This window comes from Phascolarctos cinereus, unplaced genomic scaffold (genome assembly GCF_003287225.1).
Source record: "Phascolarctos cinereus isolate Bilbo 61053 unplaced genomic scaffold, phaCin_HiC Scaffold_4;HRSCAF=312, whole genome shotgun sequence".
Lineage (NCBI taxonomy): Eukaryota > Metazoa > Chordata > Mammalia > Diprotodontia > Phascolarctidae > Phascolarctos > Phascolarctos cinereus.
In genome coordinates this window covers 233,026,113-233,046,369 of record NW_027555847.1, presented here as the reverse complement: position 1 = coordinate 233,046,369, position 20,257 = coordinate 233,026,113, and the positions used below count along the sequence as shown (strand labels likewise).

The following is a 20,257-nucleotide window of genomic DNA, read 5'->3' as shown; positions in this document are numbered from 1 at the left end:
GCATACTAAAGTTTCCTCTGCCTTTTCTTGTACAACAGCATTCTATTTCAACAAGGCCTTTTCAGACTTAAAGACTTTTGTTTGCTTGCTTGAAATGTGTTCTCATCTTGTTAAGATATCAGAGAGAAAATGGAGTGGGAATATTTCAACCCATCTTTACTGTGTGAGAAGATTATATAGACTCTGAATCATTTTTATTGATCCTATTAACAATTAATTGAGTTTGTCACATAACTGCCTAAATCATGGTTCTTTGTTTCTCACCTTAGTTTAGAAATTCAGCTGGCCTGTAATGAGTTAACTTTAGAAATCCATTTCCCCTGCTATTCACTGTTCTCTTCTTGCCTCAAGGAAATCTGCTATCCTTGAGGGATATGAGTGTTCACCAGGGAGCCTGGTCCAGTATTTTTATGCCACCAAGCTATCTTTCAAGGATATCTGGTTTGCTATCCAAAGAGGCCTGGCCCACTGTTTGAAACCTTGCAGGTAGACTTAAACAATGAACTTTCTTAGTCGTAGGAGGGAAGGAGAGGGCTGTTGCTAGTCCCTCATTCTCATCTTCCAACCAATCAGATTGCTCTCCATGACTCAGATATATAACTAATAATGTTGTCGTGATCCCCATGATGATGTCAACCCTGTAATCAATTGTATTATTTCCTTAATTATCTTGTTCTACTCTTTGTTCTATGTTTATTAAAAAGGAGCTGCATCTTAATCTAGGGATCTTTTGACTTACTGAAGCAGTCATTGGACCCATTTTATTATCAGGTTCATGCTCTGCTAATAAACTGTTATTTTACTTGGAGAATACATGCCTCAGTCTACCTTTGTTGAATTTTACATTTTATACCAGTCTTTCATAGAAGGATAGTAGAGGCAGTGGGAATAGGGCAGCTATACTTCGTTTTGTTTTTGTTTTTAAAAAGATTTTATTAAAGATCTTTACAGAAGAGCTTAAGGCACACCATTCCAGGTATCTTAGAGTCCTCTTATGCAGTGGCACTGCTGGGGCATAGCTGGTTGCTGTGCCTTCCCATTCTTCTGCTCTGAGGTGGGGGTGGTAGGAAGAATCTCATCCTTGGGTTCTACGATGCTCACATGGTTGTATAGGGGTTCCTTAGGGCCAATCTTGCACTTGGGTCCCAGGGCAACATGATTTTGACTTTAATTCCCAATATATACTCTGTCTGAGGAGGACGTGGTGCACAGCTATGTCTACGTAGTAGTTGACAGGGTCTCCATTGTGGATCATCAGGCCATCCACAGACTTCATGGACTTGGCTCTCTCGCTTCTGAGCTTACCAGACACCACCACCTCACATCCCTTTGCTCCACTTTCCATAGTGAAGTGGAGGACACCATAGCAGGCCCTATAAACAGAAAGACATCCCAGGAGTTTGTAACACAGGGACTCAGCCTGGGCAATAGCCCAGAGATCTCTGGTGGCCACCTTCTTGGCATACAACTCTACACTGCCTTCAGTGAAGCCAAACCTCTTCAGAACTACAGCTGTCAGTTCATGAATCCAGTGACCCTTCTCCCCAAGGACATTCTGAGCCTTTTCTGTCCTGGTTGGGGTAACTCGAACCTCTACCCCAGAATAGCCATCCTTAGCCAGCTCCCTGGTGAGAAACTCATTCAGATCAGCTTTGAAGATGCCATCAGCAACAAACTTCCTCTCCTTGGAGATCGGCACCACCGTCTTGCACTGACAGGAAAAGGACAGCTATACTTTTACTAGGGTACATACAATGTATTAGTCTCCCTTTTATAAGAAGAGAGACAAGATGATATAGTAGATGTAGTGCTGCCCAGGGAGTTAGGTGGATCTAAGTTCAAATCTCACCTCAGACACTTTCTAGCACTCTAAAAACTTAACTTCTGAGGCAGCTAGGTGGTGCAGTAGATAGAGCTCCAGCCTTGGAGTCAGGAGGACCTGAATTCAAATCTCGCCTCTTACTAACTGCGTGACCCTGAGCAAACCACTTAAACCCAATTGTCTCACAGGAAAAAAAAATAAGAAACTTCTCTTTATATCAATTTCCTCATCTGCAAAATGGAGAGAGATAATAATAACACATCCTTCATAGTTATGGTGAAAATTGAATACAATAATATATGCAACATGCTTTGTAAATTTTAAAATACTATACAGATGCCATCTATTAGGTAGCTACATTTGATAACAGATTTTAAAATATTATTTTGACTTCAAAGGAAAAGTATATGTAAGCAAAACAATAACATGATTGCCTGTCATATATATGTATTAAATATGTATGCATATGTATACACACATATATGTGCATGTGTGTATATCTGTCATATATTTGTGTGTATCTGTCATACATATTTATATGTATATGTATGTATATATGTGTATCTGATGACTCTGGACTAGCATGAAAAGACTGAAAATAGAATTGTTTATCCCAGTATCCAGTAGATCCATGCCTAAAGTCTAATATAGAATATTGTCCACTGAGCTAATGGGCCCATGGTCCCACTGATGTGAGTATTCCCTATAACATCTCCATGCCTTACCCTGTGTGATTCTTGACCTGTCCTTCCACAAATCTTCCAAAGGGAGTTTCCTTTGATGTCTTTGTCCCTCCCCTCTTTACTTTACAAAGGAAACTGAGGTTCAGAGAAATGAAATGACTTACTTGAGGTCACTTACGTGGTAAATAAGCAGAAGGGCTAGGATTCAAATTCCAAAGCCACTGATATTTCTAATTTACCACTGTGCCTCTCAAGCAAATTCAATCATTCTATAGGTAAAGTATTTCTCATATGGGTACAATGAACCACACAGGCAAAATGTTATTTATGTGTCCTGTGGTAGGTTTCTCTCATTCAGTTTTCCCTGCAGGGAAAGAGGTCCAGCAATTCATAGGACCATAAAAACTTTGTCCAGGCTTCCTAGTGAATGCAAGTGTTAGGAGTAGTCACTGCCTATGATCTGCTCTCCTCTTTCATGCTTGGTTGTCACCTTGTCTAAATACATTCTGGATACTGCAAGCTCAGTAAATGCCAAATAGTGTTGACAACTAACTGGAGAATGGATTCAGCCATCTTCTTTATTGGGAACCATTTCTCCTTACCTTGTCTCCCCCTTCAGAATGTAAGCTCCTCAAGAGCGAAGATGATTGTATTTTTTTCCACTATATCCCCAGCTTCTATCACAGCTCATGGCACATAGTAGGCATTTAAAAATTTATAGATAGATTGATTAAAATTAATTGGATACCTATGGAATACATGGACTATATCTTGGTTATTTTTTGTTCTCATCACAAGGCTGGCTTACTTGTTTTTCTGGTCATAATTCATCTCTGATTATAACAAAAACAACAATTATAATAACATCAACAACAACAATAATAAGCATATCTGGCATGTATATAATAGCTTAAGCTTTGCAAATCATATTATGCATATTATGTCGCTTGGACCTTATAACCTAGGAAGTAGGTGTTAGTGTTATCCGTGTTTCACATATGAGAAAATTGAGGATCACTAAGGTTAAATGCCTTATTAGAGGTCACACAACTAGAATGAGGCAGGATTTCAATAAAGTCTTCCTAATTCCGTGTAAGACACACTATCCATTGAGCTACCAATCTGTTTCTAGATTATCCTTTCTACTCCTCTTTCTCTGCTATTCTTTGTTAGATGCATTTGCATCTTACAGAAACCCACCATATGGCTCTCCACTGATTGATCTGTGGATGATTTGTAGCTTTATTTTTTCTGATGCTGTGGCATTTTATGATCCTCAGACATAAAGTCTCCCTCAAAGAAGTTTACTTATTTAAATAATGTTCCTTTGGTTTATGGAGAAGTTTGGAGTACTAAGAGCAATGGACAATTTCCAAAATACAAACCAGCGTCTTCTGTCTGTTCTGAATCACTAGGCCTTTGTTTCATTGTCTATAAAATGAAGAACTAGGACAGGATGACCTCATTGGTGGATGTGACTTCCATGTGTGATTATCTTCAAGTTATCTTATATTTATCTTCTTTGTACAGCTATTGGTATGTTGCCTTGTCCATTAAACAGTGAGGACAGGATGATGTTTTTGCCTTTTTTTTTTTGTATCACCACACTTAGCACAGTGCCTAACACAGAGTAAATAAATGCTTGTTGACTTGATATGATTCCATCTTCAAGGGACATTTTTAATTCTATAATTCTATGGAATTCATTTATAATAAAATGGAAAATAACTATGAGATAAATGTCATATACAAAGTAATAATTGTGTTAAGATATGCCATTTAATTCACAAAGTATATACATTAATAAAAGGAAGTTAAAAAGTAACGTATTTTTAAATATATAAAAATTATTGACGAACATGAACTTTACTAGGAACTACTGATATTGGCTTTGACCAGGTAAAATACATAGTATAACGGAAAGAACATTGGACTTAGCAAGAGAAGACATGTTTTTTGATGCTATACTTTATATTTACCAGTCATATGTCCTAGGACAAGTCATTTTAATTATTTAAGACTCTTTTTTCACACTACCAAATTCATAGCAGTTTGGTTTTATTTTGAATTTATTTACTACTTTATTTTCCCCAAGTTACATGTAAAATGATTTTTTAAAAATCATTTAAATAATTTTATAAATAATATAATATAATAATTCAAATACATTAAATAATAATAAATTAAATTAATTAATGGTAATTTTAAAATAATTTTTAATTTTTTTCTTTTTCTTTTTTTAATTGTATTAATTTATTGATTTATCAACAATCACTTCCATATGCTTTCAAAGTTGAAAATTTTTCTCCCCCTTCCTCCCCCCACCCTCCCAAGATGGTGCACAATCTGATATAGGCTTTACATTTACATTCCTATTAAACATATTTTCACGTTAGTGAAGTTGTAAGTAAAAATTAAAACCAATAAGAGGAAGCATCAGAAAGATGAAACAAACCTCAACAGAAGGTAAAAATAAGTGAGAGCAATTCAACTTCCATAGTTCTTTCTTTGGATGTGGACAGCATTTTCCATCACCAGGCCTCTGGAGATGCCTTAGATCCTTGTAATGCTGAAAAGGGTTCAGTTTAACAATATTAGTCATCACATAACATGGCTGTTATTGTGTACAAAGTCCTCTTGGTTCTGCTCACTTCACTCAGCATCAGACCATATAAGTCTTCCCAGGTTTTTCTGAAGTCAGCCTATTCATCATTTCCTATAGCACATTAGTATTCCATTACATTCATATAGCACAACTTGCTCAGCCATTCCCCAATTGATGGGCATCCTCTCAATTTCCAATTCTTTGCCACCAAAAAAAGCTGCTATGAATATTTTTGTACATGTGGGTCCTTTTCCCATTTGTTTGGTGTCTTTGGGATGTAGCCCTAGAAGTGCTATTGCTGGATCAAAGGGTATGCACATTTTTGTAGCCCTTTGGGCATAGTTCCAAATTGTTCTCCAAAATGGTTGGATCATTTCACAACTCCACCAACAATGTATTAGTGTTCCAATTTTCCCACATCTTCTCCAACATTTATCATTTTCCTGTTTTGTCATGTTGGCCAATCTGATAGATATGATGTGGTACCTCAGAGTTGTTTTGGTTTGCATTTCTCTAATTTCAATAATTTAGAGCATTTTTTCATATGACTATAGATGGCTTTAATTTCTTCATCTGAGAACTGCCTGTTCATATCCTTTGACCATTTATCAATTGGGGAATGGCTTGTGTTCTTATAAATTTGTCTTAATTCTCTATATATTTTAGAAATGAGGCCTTTATCAGAGAGACTGGTTGTAAAAATTCTTTCCCAATTTTCTACCTTCCTTTTAATCTTAGTTGCATTGGCTTTGTTTGTGCAAAAACTTTTCAATTTAATGTAATCAAAATTATCCATTTTGCTTTTCATAATGTTCTCCATCTCCTGTTTGGTCATGAATTCTTCTGTTCTCCATAGATCTGATAGGTAAACTATTCCTTGTTCTCCCAATTTACTTATGGTATCAGCCTTTATATCTAAGTCATGAACCCATTTTGACTTTATTTTGGTATATGGTGTGAGATTTGGGTCTATGCCTAGTTTCTGTCATAATCTTTTCCAGTTTTCCCAGCAGTTTTTTTCAAAGAGTGGGTTCTTTTCCCAGAAGCTGGGGTCTTTGGGTTTACCAAATAATAGATTACTATAGTCATTGACTACTGTGTCTTGCATATTTAACCTATTCCACTGATTCACCACTCTATTTCTTAGTGAGTACCAAGCAGTTTTGATGACTGCTGCTTTATAATATAATTTAAGATCTGGAATTGCTAGGCCACCTTCCCCTGCATTTCTTTTCATTAGTTCCTTTGACATTAAATTAATTAATCATAATTTTAAAATAATTTTTAAATTTTAAATTGATAAGGCAAGAAATTTAACATAGGTTATACGTGTGTAATCATGCAAAACATTTCTTCATTACTCCTGTTATGAAAGAAAACATAGACCAGAAAAGAAAAACCTCAAGAAAAACAAAGAAAGTTAAAAAAAAGTATGTTTCAATCTATATTCAGACACCATCAGTTCTTTCCCTGGTGATGGATAGGGTTTTTCATTATGAGTCTTTCAGAGTTGTGTTGATCATTGTATTGCTGAGAATAGCTAAGTCATTTACAGCTAATCATCTTACAATATTGCTGTTACTTTGTATACAATATATTTCACTTTGAATCAGCTCATGTAAATCTTTCCAAGTTTTTCTGAGAGCATCCTCCTCATCATTTCTTTTAGCACAATAGTATTCCATAATAATCACATACCACAACTTATTCAGCCATTCCCCAATCAATGGGCATCGCCTCAATTTCCAGTTCTTTGCCATCAGAAAAGAGCTGCTATAAAAGTTTTCATACATATTGGTCTTTTTTCCTTTTTATTTTTATATCTCTCTTGAGATATAGACCTGGTAGTGGTATTGCTAGGTCAAAGGGTATACTTGGTTTTATAGCCCCTTGGGCATAATTCCAAATTGCTTTACAGAATGGCTGAGTCAGTTCACAGCTCCACCAACAGTACATTAATGGATCATTTTCCCCACATCCCCTCTAACATTTCTCATTTTCCTTTTCTGTTCTATTAGCAAAACTAATAGATATAAGGTAGTACATCAGAATTGTTTTAATTTGCATTTCTCCAATCATTAATTAGAGAATTTTTTCCCTTAATGCTACAGATAATTTTTATTATTTCACCTGAAAACTGCTCATATCCTTTGATCTTTTATCAATTGGGGAATAGCTCTTGGTTTGGCAAATTTGACTCTGTTCTCTATATGTTTGAGAAATAAGGCCTTTATCAGAGAAATTTGCTTCATTTTTTTTCAGTTACTATTGCTAACTATATTATCCTCCATTCTATCTTCCCCCATTTATTCTATCCTCTCTTTCCTTTCTGTCTCCCTTCAAAAATGTTTTGTTTCTGGCTACCCCTCCCCCAATCTGCCCTCCAGTCTATCACCTCCCCACTTTTCTCTTATCCTCTTCCCTTCCTACTTTCATAAATGGTAAGATATATTCTACATCCAATTGAGTAGGTAGGTTATTCCCTCTGAGACACTGTAAGAGCTTTTTCTTGCCTCTTTTATGTGACTTAATTTACCCCATTCTACCTTTCCTTTTCCCTTTCTCTCAGTACATTCTTCTTTCACACCTTAATTTAATGTTTTTTTTAGACATCACCACTTCATATTTAATTGATACCTGTGCCCTTTGTCTATATGTACTCATAACTGCCCTAATAATAAGAAAATTCTTATGAGTTATGAGTATCATCTTCCCATGTAGGAATGTAAACATTTTAATCTCATTAAGTCCCCTTATGATTTCCTTTTCCTGTTTACTTTTTTATGCTTCTCTTGAATCTTGAATTTGAAAGTCAAATTTTCTATTTAGCTCTGGTCTTTTCAACCGGAATACTGGAATGTTCTCTATTTCATTGACTGTCCATCCCCTCCCCCCAAGGATTATACTTGGTTTTGCTGGGTAGGTGATTTTTGGTTCTAATTCTAGCTCCTTTGCCCTCCAGAATATCATATTCCAAGCCCTCCAGCCCTTTAATATAGAAGCTGCTAAATCTTGTGTTGTCTTAACTCTGGGTTCCATGATACTTGAATTGTTTCTTTCTGGCTGCTTGCAATAGTTTCTCCTTGACCTGAGAGTTCTGGAATTTGGCTATAATATTCCTGGGAGTTTTCATTTTGGGATCTCTTTCAGGAGGTGATTGATGGATTCTTTCAATTTCTATTTTTCTCTCCGGTTCTAGAATATCAAGGCACTTTTCCTTGATAACATCATTTTTTTAGGATTTAAAAATTATTTATTTTTAGTTTTCAGTATCCACTTCCATAAGATATTGAGTTCCAAATTTTCTTCTCCTCCCACACTCTAAGACAACATGAAATCTTATATAAGCTCTATATACACATTCATATTAAACATATTTTCAAATTAGTCATGTTGTGAAGAACAATGAGAACCAATGGGAGGAAGCATGAGAAAGAAGGGAAAAAAAAGCAGAGAGAGAGAGAGAGAGACAGAGAGAGGGGGGGAGAGAGAGGGGGGGAGAGAGAGAGAGGAGAGAGAGAGAGAGAGAGAGAGAGAGAGAGAGAGAGAGCGCACAAAGAGTGTACTTCAATATGCGTTCAGACTCCACAGTTCTTTTTCTGATCTGGATCCATTTTCCATCAGGAGTCTTTTGGAGTTGTCCTAGATCTTTGCATTGCTAAGAAGAGGTAATCTATCAAGGTTAGTCATTGCACAATGTTGCTATTATGCTGTACAATGTTTGCCTGGTTCTGCTCACTTCAATCAGCATCAGTTCATTAAAGTCTTTTCAGATTTCTCTGAAGTCTGCCTGCTCAATCTTTCTTATGGGACAATAGTATTCCTTCATAATTTTTAGAAAGATGATGTCTAGACTCTTTTCTTGATCATAGCTTTCAGGTAGTCTAATAATTTTTAAGTTGTCTCTCCTGGATCTATTTTCTAGGTCAAGTTTGGTTTTATTTTGTTTGGAAAAAATGCTTTGTAGAAGACTACATAAATGAAAGCTATTTTTCATCCAAAATTAGTTTGGGAAATTTCACAAAGATATCTAAACCAGAATAGAATTCTGATGCTTTTTAATGTTGTGATTTACATTGTTATGATCATGTGCAATTTATTGTGATGGTTCTATTTTTTTGGCAAGCATCAGTTCTGATAGTTCTTTCTCAGTTTCTCTGGGATTATTCATATTTGTTGCTTTTTATGAAACAATGTATTCTACACATCCACAAAACATTAAGTGTTCTACTATTCCCTTGCAAGATCAACATGGTACAGTGAAAGAATACTGCTTTGCACTGTGATGACCTGTATTTAGATCTTCCCTCTAATATTTTCAAACTATGTGACCGTTGACCAATCACTTAATTTGTGTGGACCTTAGCTTCCCCATCTTTAAAATGAGGGATTTGGCTTAGATGGACTTTTAGATCCCTTTTGGCTTTATATTTGTGATCGTTCCCTAGTTTATTGACCTCTCCCAAGAGGCAGGTGTTTGTTTGTCTTAATGAATGTATTTAAGCTAAGTGATCATCAATATTTATGAGCCAAAACTATCCTATCACCTTAAAAAATATTGCAATATAGTATAGAACTGCAGTTCTAACCAGAACAAAGATGTGATTCAAAAAAGTTCATTAATCCTATTTTAAATCTTACCTATCAACTTTAACTGTTGCTGTCTTTGTCAGCTCAAGAACTTTCTCTATTCAAAACAGTTTTCTTTATTTTCTTTCTCTAGTTTTTTTCTCCTGTTAAATTTTGATTTTATAAACTTCAGTTTCTATTGGGCCAGAAAAAAATTACCCATCTTTTTCTTCCCTCTTCTTTTTTTTCTTTTCTGTTTTAACCTTAGTAGAGTTGATTTCTATTATACTAAAAAGTCACCTGGCTTTTTCTTCCCCTTCTATTTCATTCCATTATGTTCTTTTTCATGCTCTTTTATTTTGTTTATTTAAACTCAATGCCTCTCTTTTCTAGTATGCAAATTGTTCCTGGGCAAGTCACTTAATCTTTATCTGCCTCAGTTTTCTTATCTGTAAAATGGGGATAATAATAGTACCTACCATGTAAAGTTGTTCTGAAGAAATGAGATAACAGTTATAAAGTACTAAGCACAGGGTCTGGCACATAGTAAACACTATATTAATGTTAGCTATCATGATTTATTGTTGTTGTTGTTATCATTTGACTTTAGTTGGTTCAGTTTCTTTCTTCCTTTTCCTCCAGGTTCCAATGATTTCCTGATAAAACCACCCATCAATACATGTAAGTAAGTTACTTGAAATATCCTATACACATTTTTTTCCCTTAGCCCTACCACTGGTAGCAGTATGATTTTGGTAAATTACTTAACCTCTTTCTGTCTCAATTATCTCATCTGTATCATGAGGTAGTATTATTTACTCTATCAGACAGTATTTAATGAATGCTAAAAATATTATGGAAAGGAAAAGGTGCTATATGCATATAAGGTGTGATTATTTTCTCTCTTGAAGTGCCACTGAAACAGTAGGCCTCTATCTTTTCCTAGAGATCCTTTCCAACCATGGTTTCTGTGAAGTTCCCTTATTCTCTTTTCTCTCCAACTGCTCTTTCAATACTTCTTTCAGCTGTTCTCATTTCTATGAGCTGACACTGCCAATTTTGTTTTCCTTCTAACAATTCTACAGCTATTAATCATATCAATGTGCTATCAATATTTTTTTAATCTTCACACATTATCATAAGATAGGTTATTTTTCCACCTGTTTTTCTTCAATGCCAACATATCCTATGTCTGAGTCCAAAAGATCACACCTGTGCAATTTGGAAAGTGTCCAATAAACCCTGTAGAATTTTAAATTACATTATCTTTAATTTAGCCTCTTTTGGTATAGTATCAGTGAAGTCAAGTAGCCTTTTCATTGATTTTTTACTAAATTGCACATTTAGATTCCATTCTGATTTTGCTTTCCATAGCTGAATCAATTCTTTGAGGTATGTTTATTACTTTAAAAAAGAAAAGGTCTTGAAAAGCACTTCCCAGTTAGATCATATATTGCAATTTTAAAGCCACAGTAGAAGAATTCATCCATATTTTAATAGATTTTTCAGATTTTTTCAACTTTGGGAAATTCAGTGAAGCTTCTTGTAGGAAAATGTCTCAGCTGTTGTCCTGTGTCTCTTTTCTGGAAAGCATATCTCAATTAGTTACAGGTTTGGGTTTTTTTGATAGAAAATTTTTCAATAAAAAAATTATAATGGTTATTTCTATAGAATTTATATACCTGAGGTCATATTTTGCCAAATTGGATTTATCCTTTCAAATAAATTTCCCAGTAGAATAATATAGATCATAACATCTTCTTGACTATATATCCAAAATACTGAAAATACCACTGTTTTTGTCATGTGATTTGTCAGTCAGGCTCTATCAACAAGCATTTTTAAAGTTCTTTATATGTGTGTGTGTGTGTGTGTGTGTGTGTGTGTGTGTGTGTGTGTGTGTGTATGGCACTTTACTAAGTGTTGGGGATATAAAGAAAGAAAAATTCTTAGTACGTGCCCTTAAGGAGCTCACATTCTGATGAGGGGATAATTCTTCTTCCTGGGTTATTCCCTAATCTCTTCTGAGGCCACACTGGACTGCCTTAACTCCCAGAGGATCACTTCTCATTGATTTCTATTGGATTATGTATAAGTCATCGCCTGAGACCATTGTATCAGAAAGAAGTCCCTGCCACAATGTTAACTTCCTTCCAGACTCATTCTCTGTTCTGTTCCTTACTCATAATACCTGCCTTGCCCCTATGCAGGTACCTTGACCCACATTCTATCACCACTTTCATACGCTGTCTTGGTGAGAGTAGGTACAATCTTATTTTATTTATTAATTCATTCAGTCATTCATTTATTATATTGCTTGGCACATATTAAGTATGCCGTGTTTTTTTCTGTCTACATATCTATGTATTTACCTAAATAACTAGGTATATATGCATTATAGTTATTTACCTAAATGACTAGGTATATATACATTGTATCAAATGTAAATGGAACATAATCTCATGGGAAAGGCAAACATCATCATTTGACTAACAGTAATTAAAAATAACCTGCTATCAGAGGTGGAGCCAAGATGGCATAATAAAAGCAGTGACTTGCTTGAGCTCTCCCCCAAACCCCCCAAAATACCTGTAAAAATGACTCTAAACAAATTCTAGAGCAGCAGAACCCACAAAAAGACAGAATGATACAAATTTCTAGCTCAAGACAACCTGGATGGTTGATGGGAAAGGTCTATTTTGCTAGGCTGGAAGAGAAGCACAGTTCAGTGGGGGCTGTGCAGGCAAAAACAGGGCCCCAAAGAATCTTTAGCAGGCCTCAGGGGACTGAATCACAGGCAGCTATGGTGGTTTCCAGACTTCTGAACCCACAAATGCCAAAGACAATTTAGAAGGTCAGTAGGAAATGTCTATGGGCCTGGATGACAGAGGAGCATGGTCTGGCCACAACAATTGTGCAGCCCTGGGGCGGTGGCAGTGGTGGCTGCCTGTAGAACTCTCAACCTACAGATGGTGGAGGTATTGAGCAACTGGTCAGAGGGGGATTGCAGGGATCTCTTTACTGGCTCTGAGACCCATGCTTGGAACTGGGTCACAGTCCTGGTTAGAGGTCTTAGGGCAAGGAAGAGTGCTGGCATGGCACAGCTTGTAGCAGCAATGGAGATAGAATCCTTCTCACATTTCCAAAACAGAAAAGAGTGCTCATGGTCTCTCATAGATCAGAGCACAGGCCAGGAAAGGAGTGAACACCTCTCCTTTGATCATAGCATCTTGGAAGAACTAAAATTTAGAGGTCCCTAGAAGTATCTCTGAAAACAGCTACATAAAACCTTGAAGCTTGGGAGAGCTCACTCTCCACACTGGAAGCACAGCCCTACCTTCAGAAAGAGTTAAAAACTCAAGTAATTGTCTGGGAACATGAGCAAACAGCATAAAAAAAAAAAACTCAGACCATAAAATCTTACTTTGGTGACAAAGAAGATCAAAACAAAGAACCAGAAGAAGACAGCAAAGTTCCTACTTCCAAATCCTAGGAAAAAATACAAATCAGTCCCAGGAAGAACTCAATATATATATATATATATATATATATATATATATATATATATATATATTATATATATATATATATATATATATATATATATATATATATTTGGCTAGGCAATGGAGTTAAGTGACTCACCCAGGGTCACAAAGCTAATAAGTGTTATGTGTCTGAGGCCAGATTTGAACTGAGGTCTCCTGAATCCAAGGCCGGTGCTCTATCCACTGCACCACCTAGCTGCCCCCTCAAAAAGGATTTCTAAAAGCAAGTAAGGGAAGTAGAGGAAGAATTAATTAATTAATTAGTTAATCAAAAACTTAATTAATTAAAAATTAACTAATTAATAAAAAAACTCAACTACAACAACAAAAGAATAACCTTTTCACAATATGATGCAATAAAAATTACATTCAATGAGGGGCCATGGAAACATAGAATAAAAATAAATTGGAAATTAAGCAGTCTAATCCTAAAGAATAAATTAGTCAAAGGAAAAAAAACATCCAGACAATAATTAATTTCAATAAAGAGGACAACAATGAGACAAAACATCAAAATTTATGAGATGCTGCCAAAACAGTACTTATGGGAGAAATATACATACATACATACATATATATATATATATATCATCAATAAAATAAAAAGTAGATCAATGAATCAAGCCAGCAATTAAAAACAAACTAGAAAAAGAATAAATTTAAAATTCCCAATTAAACACCAAGTTTGAAAATCCTAAAAATTGAAGGAGAGAGTAATAAAATTGAAAGTAAGAAAACCATTAAACTAATAAATAAAACTTGGAGCTGCTTTTATGAAAAAAAAGCAATAGAATAGATAAACCATTGGTTAACTTTATTTAAAAACGAAGTAAGAAGAAAACCAAATTCTATCAAAAGGGTGAGTATACCACCAATTAAGACGAAATTAAGCAATTATTAGGAACTACTTTGCCCAATGATTTGCAAATAAGTGTGAGGAAGTAAAATTGATGAATATTTACAAAATAACAAACTGCCCAGATTAGCAGAAGAGGAAAATGAAATCCTCAAATGATCCTATTTTAGAAAAAGAAATTGAGGGGGCAGCTAGGTGGCTCAGTGGATAGAGCACTGGCCCTTAAGTCAGGAGGACCTGAGTTCAGGTCTGTCCTCAGAACAAACACTTGACACTTACTAGCTGTGTACCTTGGGCAAGTCACTTAACCCTGATTGCCTAAAAAAAAAAAGACAGAAAGAAAAAAAAGAAAAAGAAATTGAACAAGTCATCAGTGAGATCCCTAATAAAATATCCCAAGGATCAGATGGATTTACAAGTGAAATTTACCAAACATTTAAAGAACAATGAATTTCAATACTATATAAACTATTTGGGAAAGTAGACAAAGAAGGAATCCTACCAAATTCCTTCCTATGATACGAAGATATATTTTGATATGGATTTGATAGCTAAGCCAAGAAGAGTAAAACAAAGAAAGAAAATGATAGACCAAATTCCCCTAATGAATATTGCTGCAAAAATTTTAAATAAAATGATAGCAAGGAGATTATGGCACTACATCACAGAGATCATGTATTATGATGAGTTGGGATTTATACCAGGAAAGCAGGACTAGTTCAAAATTAGGAAAACTATCAGAATAATTGAACATATCAATAATTAAACCAAAAAAATTATATGATTACCTCAATTTGTTGTTGTACAGTTATTCAGTTGTGTCCAATTCTGTGTGACCCCAAGTACCATCGTATGCCAGGCTTTCATATTCTCCACTATCTCCTGAAGTCCATCCAAGATCATGTTCATTCCTTCTATGACATTATCTATTCATTTTATTCTCTGCCATTCTCTTCTCCTTTTAACTTCAATCTTTCCCAACATCAGAACCTTTTCCAGTGAGTCTCATCTTCTCATTATGTGGTCAAAGTATTTAAGCCTCAGCTTCAGTATTTGACTTTTGAATTAATTTCTTTGACCTGAATTGTCTTTTTGTTTGTTTGTTTGTTTAAGTATTGACTGATTTGATCTCTTTGTTATCCAAGGGACTCTCAAAAGACTTCTCCAGTACCACGATTTGAAAGAATAGATTTTGTGGCACTCATCTTTCCTTATAGTCCAACTCTCACAGCATACATTGCTACTGAACAAAACCATGGCTTTGACAATATGAACCTTTGTTGGCAAGGTGATGACTCTGCTTTTTAGTATGCTGTTCAAATTTGCCATATGCTCTCTTTAATTTCATGAATGCAGTTGCAACCTGCAGTTATCTGTAAGCCCAAGGATATAAAATCTGACAGCACTTCTATTTTTGTTCTCCTTCTATTTGCCAGGAAGTAATGGAACCAGTTGCCATGACCTTATTTTTTTTATGTTAAGTTTCAAGCCAGCTTCTACTCTCTCCTCTTTCACCCTCATCAAGGGGCTTCTTAATTCTTCTTCACTTTCTGCCATAAGAATGGTATCATCTGCATGCCTGAGATTGTTGATATTTCTCCTGGCAACCTTAATTCTGGCTTTTGATTTAACTGGCCTTGCATTTTGTATGATATACTCTGCATTTAAGTTAAATAAAGTGACAATATACAACCTTGTCATACTCCTTTCCCCGTCTTAAACCAATCAGTTGTTGCAAGTTCGGTTCTAACTGTTGCTTCTTGACCCATGTACAGATTTCTCTGGAGACAAGTAAGATGATCTGGTACTCCTACCTCTTTAATAGCTTGCCATGTTTTGTTGTGATTCACAATCAAAGGCTTTAGTGTGGTCAATAAAGCTGAAGGAGGTGTTTTGTTTTGTTTTGTTTTTTCTTTCTGAAATTGTCTTGCTTTCTCCTCAATCCAGCTAATGTTGGAAATTTGGTCTCTAGTTCCTCCACCTCTTCAGAATCAGCCTGCTTTTCTAGTAATTTTTAGTTCACATATTGCTGAAGTCTGGTTTATAGAATCTTAAGCATAAGCTTGCTGGCATGTGAAATAAACACAATTGTTTGGTAATTTGAACATTCTTTGGAGTTGCCCTTCTTTAGGAATGGGATATAAGCTGCTCTTTTTCAATCCAGTTGGCCATTGTTGAGTTTTCCAAGTTTGATGGTATATTGAGTGCAGCAATTCAACAGTATCATCTTTTAAGATTTTAATAGCTATGTTGGAATTTTATCACTTCTACTAGCCTTATCATTAGCAATGGTTCCTAAAGCCAACTTAACTTCATTCTTAAGAATGTCTGGCTCTGAATCAGTAACCACACCATCATTATCAGTGATGTTAAGATCCTTCTTGTATAGTTCTTCTGTATATTCTTGCTACTTCTTAATCTTTTCTGCTTTTGTTATCTCTACCATTTTTGTGTTTTAACATGCCCATTTTTGCATGAAACATTCTTCTGATATCTCTAATTTTCTTGAAGAGATTTCCTGCCTTTCTCATCCTATTGTTTTCTTCTATTTTTTTCCCCCAGTGCTAATTTAAGAAAACCTTCTCTCCTTTCTATTCTCTGGAATGCTGCATTCAGTTGGGTATATCTTTCCCTTCCTCCTTTTCCCTTTCACTTTCCTTCTTTCCTCAGCTATTTGTAAAGCCTCATCAGGCACACATGTTTACCTGCTCTTCTTTTTTTTTTTTCTCTTTAAAATAGTTTTTCGTTGCTGCTTCTTGTACAGTATTGTGAATCCCTGTCCATAATTCTTCAGGTACTTTATCTACCAGATCTAATCCCTTGAATCTGTCTTGACAAAACTCTATGAGCCTCTACCCTGTGTCATTTTTTACTCCAAGGCCAAATTTGCCTGTTATTCCAATTAAGTTTTGATTTCTTACTTTAGCATTCTAATCACCTATGATAAAATGTGACATAATTTTTTGGTGTTGTTTCTAGAAGACACTGTAGGTCTTTGTAGAACTGATCAACTTTGGCTACTTCAGCATCAGTGGTTGGAGCATAGACTTCTATTACTGTGATGTTGAAAGTTTTTTCTTAGATTCTAACAGACTTATTTTTGAGATTATAGCTTCATACTGCTTTTCTCACACTTTTATTCATTGTAAAGTCTACTCCATTTCTTCTAAGGTAGGCCTGAACAACATACTGCCAAGAGGCTACTTTGGTGGGCCAAACATGGCCCACAAGACGTATGTTGTGCAGGCCTGTTCTAAGGGATTCTTGCTTACAGAGGTATATGCGAGGATCACCTGAATTAAATTCATCCATTCACAACCATTTAAGTTTATTGACACCCAAGATATCCATGTTTAATCTTTCATCTCCTTTTTGGCCATATTCAGCTTACTTTGGTTCATAGATTCCAGGTTTCTGTGTGATATTGATCCTTACAGTGTTGGACTTTACTTTTGTCATCAGACAAAGTGGAAGGATATAAAATAAACTCACATAAATCATCAGGATTTCTATATATTACTAACAAAATTCAGCAGTGAGATAGAAAAATAATTCCATTTAAAATAAATACAGACAATATAAAATACTTGAGAGTCTATCTGCCAAGACAAACCCAGGTACTATATGAACACAATTACAAAACACCTTTCACACAAATAAAGACAGATCTAAACAGTTGGTGAAACATTATTTGCACATGGGTAGCCTAAGCCAACAGAATAAAAATGACAATTTTAGCTAAATTAATTTACTTATTCAGTGCCATGCCAATCAAACTACCAAAAATTATTTTGTAGAGCTAGAAAAAATAATAACTAAATTCATCCTGGAAGAACAAAAGGTCAAGAATATCAAGAAAATTAATGAAAAATGTGAAGGAAGTAGCCTAACAGTATCAAATCTTAAATAGTATTATAAAATAATTATCATCAAAACAATCTGGTACTTAGTAAGAAATAGAAAGATAGATCAATGAAATAGATTAGTTTCATAATACTCAATAGTAAATGAGCATACTAATCTCATATTTGATAAACACAAATATCAAAGCTTTGGGGGTAAGAAATCAACATTTGACAAAAAATTGCTGGGAAAACTAGAAAGCAGTTTGGCAGAAACTAGGTATAAGCCAATACTTCACACTGTATACAAGCATAAGGTCAAAATAGATAAATGATTTTGACATAAAGGGTGATTCTATGACTAAATTAGGGGAACATGGAAAATTTTACCTGGATAAAGGAAGAAGTCATGATTAAACAAGAGATAGAGAGGATCAAAGGATATAAAATGGATATTTTTATTATATTATATTTAAACATTTTTACACAAAGTCAATGCAGCCAAGATTAGAAGGAAAGCAAGAAACTGGGAGGTGGGGGAATTTGTAGCAAGTTTCTATGATGAAGACATCGTTTTTACGAAATAATATTTATAGCAGCTCTTTCTGTGATGGCAAAGAATTGGAAATTGAAGGGATGCCCAACCATTGGGGAATGACTGAACAAGTTGTGGTATATGAATGTAATGGAATACTATTGTGCAATAAGAAATGATGAGCAAATGGACTTCAGAAAAACCTGCAAAGACTTATATGGACTGATGCTGAATGAAGTGAGCAGAACCAGGAGAAAAATGTACACAGTAATAGCCACATTGTAAGATGACTGACTTTAATAGACTTAGCTCTTCTCAGCAATGTAAAGATCTAAGACATCTCCAAAGGTCTTATGATGAAAAACGCTGTCCACATCCAGTGAAAGAACTATGGAGTTTGAATGCAGATCAAAGCATATTATTTGCTCTTTTTTTCTTCCATTTTGTTTTGTTCCTTCTTTCTTGTGGTTCCTTCTACTGCTTCTAATTCTTCTTTACAACATGACTAATGTGAAAAAAAGACCTCATTTCTCACACATGTAGAGAACTTAGTCAAATTTGTAAGAATACAAGTCATTTCAAAATTGACAAATGGTCAAAGGATATGAACAGGCAGTTTTCAGAAGAAGAAAATGAAACTATAATCATATAAAAATGCTCTAGGTTATTATTCACTAGAGAAACAAAAATTAAAATTGAGGCACACCCCATACCTATTAGATTGGCTAATATGACAGCAAAGGAAAGTAACAAATGTTGGAATAAATGTGGAAAAATTGGAACACTAATGCATTGTTGGTCAAGTTGTGAACATTCTGGAGGGCAATTTGGAACTATGTCCAAAGGACTAAAAAACTATGCATACCCTTTCACTTCAGCAATAACACTACTAGGTCTGTACCCCAAAAACATCAAAGAAAGAGGACTCATGTATATAAAAATATTTATAGCAGCTCTTTTTGTGTTGGCAAAGAATTGGAAATTGAAAGGATGCTCATGAATCAGGGAATGGCTGAACAAGTTGTGACATAGGATTGTGATGGAATACTACTATGTTATAAGAAGTGATGAACAGAATGGTTTCAGAAAAATCTGAGAAGACTTATATGAACACATGCAAACTGACAGGAACAGAACCAGAAGAACTTTGTACACAGCAAAGCAATATTTTACAATGATCAACTGTGAATGACTTGACTATTCAGATCAATAGCATGACCCAAGATAATTCTGAAAAAAAGACCTATGATAAAAAAATGTTATTCATCTCCAGAGAATGAATTGATTGAGTCTGAATACATATTCAAGCATATTTTTCACTTTCTTTATTTTTCTTGTTATTTTGCAATGTGGAGATACATTTTGCATGATTTCACATGTATAGTTGATATCACATTTCTTGCCTTCACAATGTGTGGGGGAAGGGTTGGAAGGAGAGAATGTAGAACTCAAAAAATTTAAATGAATGTTAGAAATAAATAGTATTCACAAAAAAAGAATAAACTGCTAAATTCAATTATCTCATTTTTTTATAGTTTATATTCTTTTCTTCTATTACAGTTGTCAAAATACCTTAAAATGGTCTTTATAGGTAACATGACAGAAGAAATATGTGAGAATCTCAGGAGAGGGTAATGATAGTCATAGTGACTTTATTGAGGGGTCAGCTTTCTTCTGATGATAGAAAGAACTTCCTTGAGTCCAAAATTGACTTTTTCTTTAAAAGGTACAGCACCCTCAAATGGCTAACAAATCTGTCCTAGTTTTTTTTTTCTTTAGTAGGGAGATGGGGGAGTT

General features: G+C 34.9%; 1 pseudogene; it reads right to left on the bottom strand.

Annotated features, from left to right (window-relative positions):
- Positions 1–981: 981 nt before the first annotated feature.
- LOC110223164 (small ribosomal subunit protein uS3 pseudogene) overlaps positions 982–20,257 on the bottom strand; it is a 51,526-nt pseudogene continuing 32,250 nt past the window's right edge.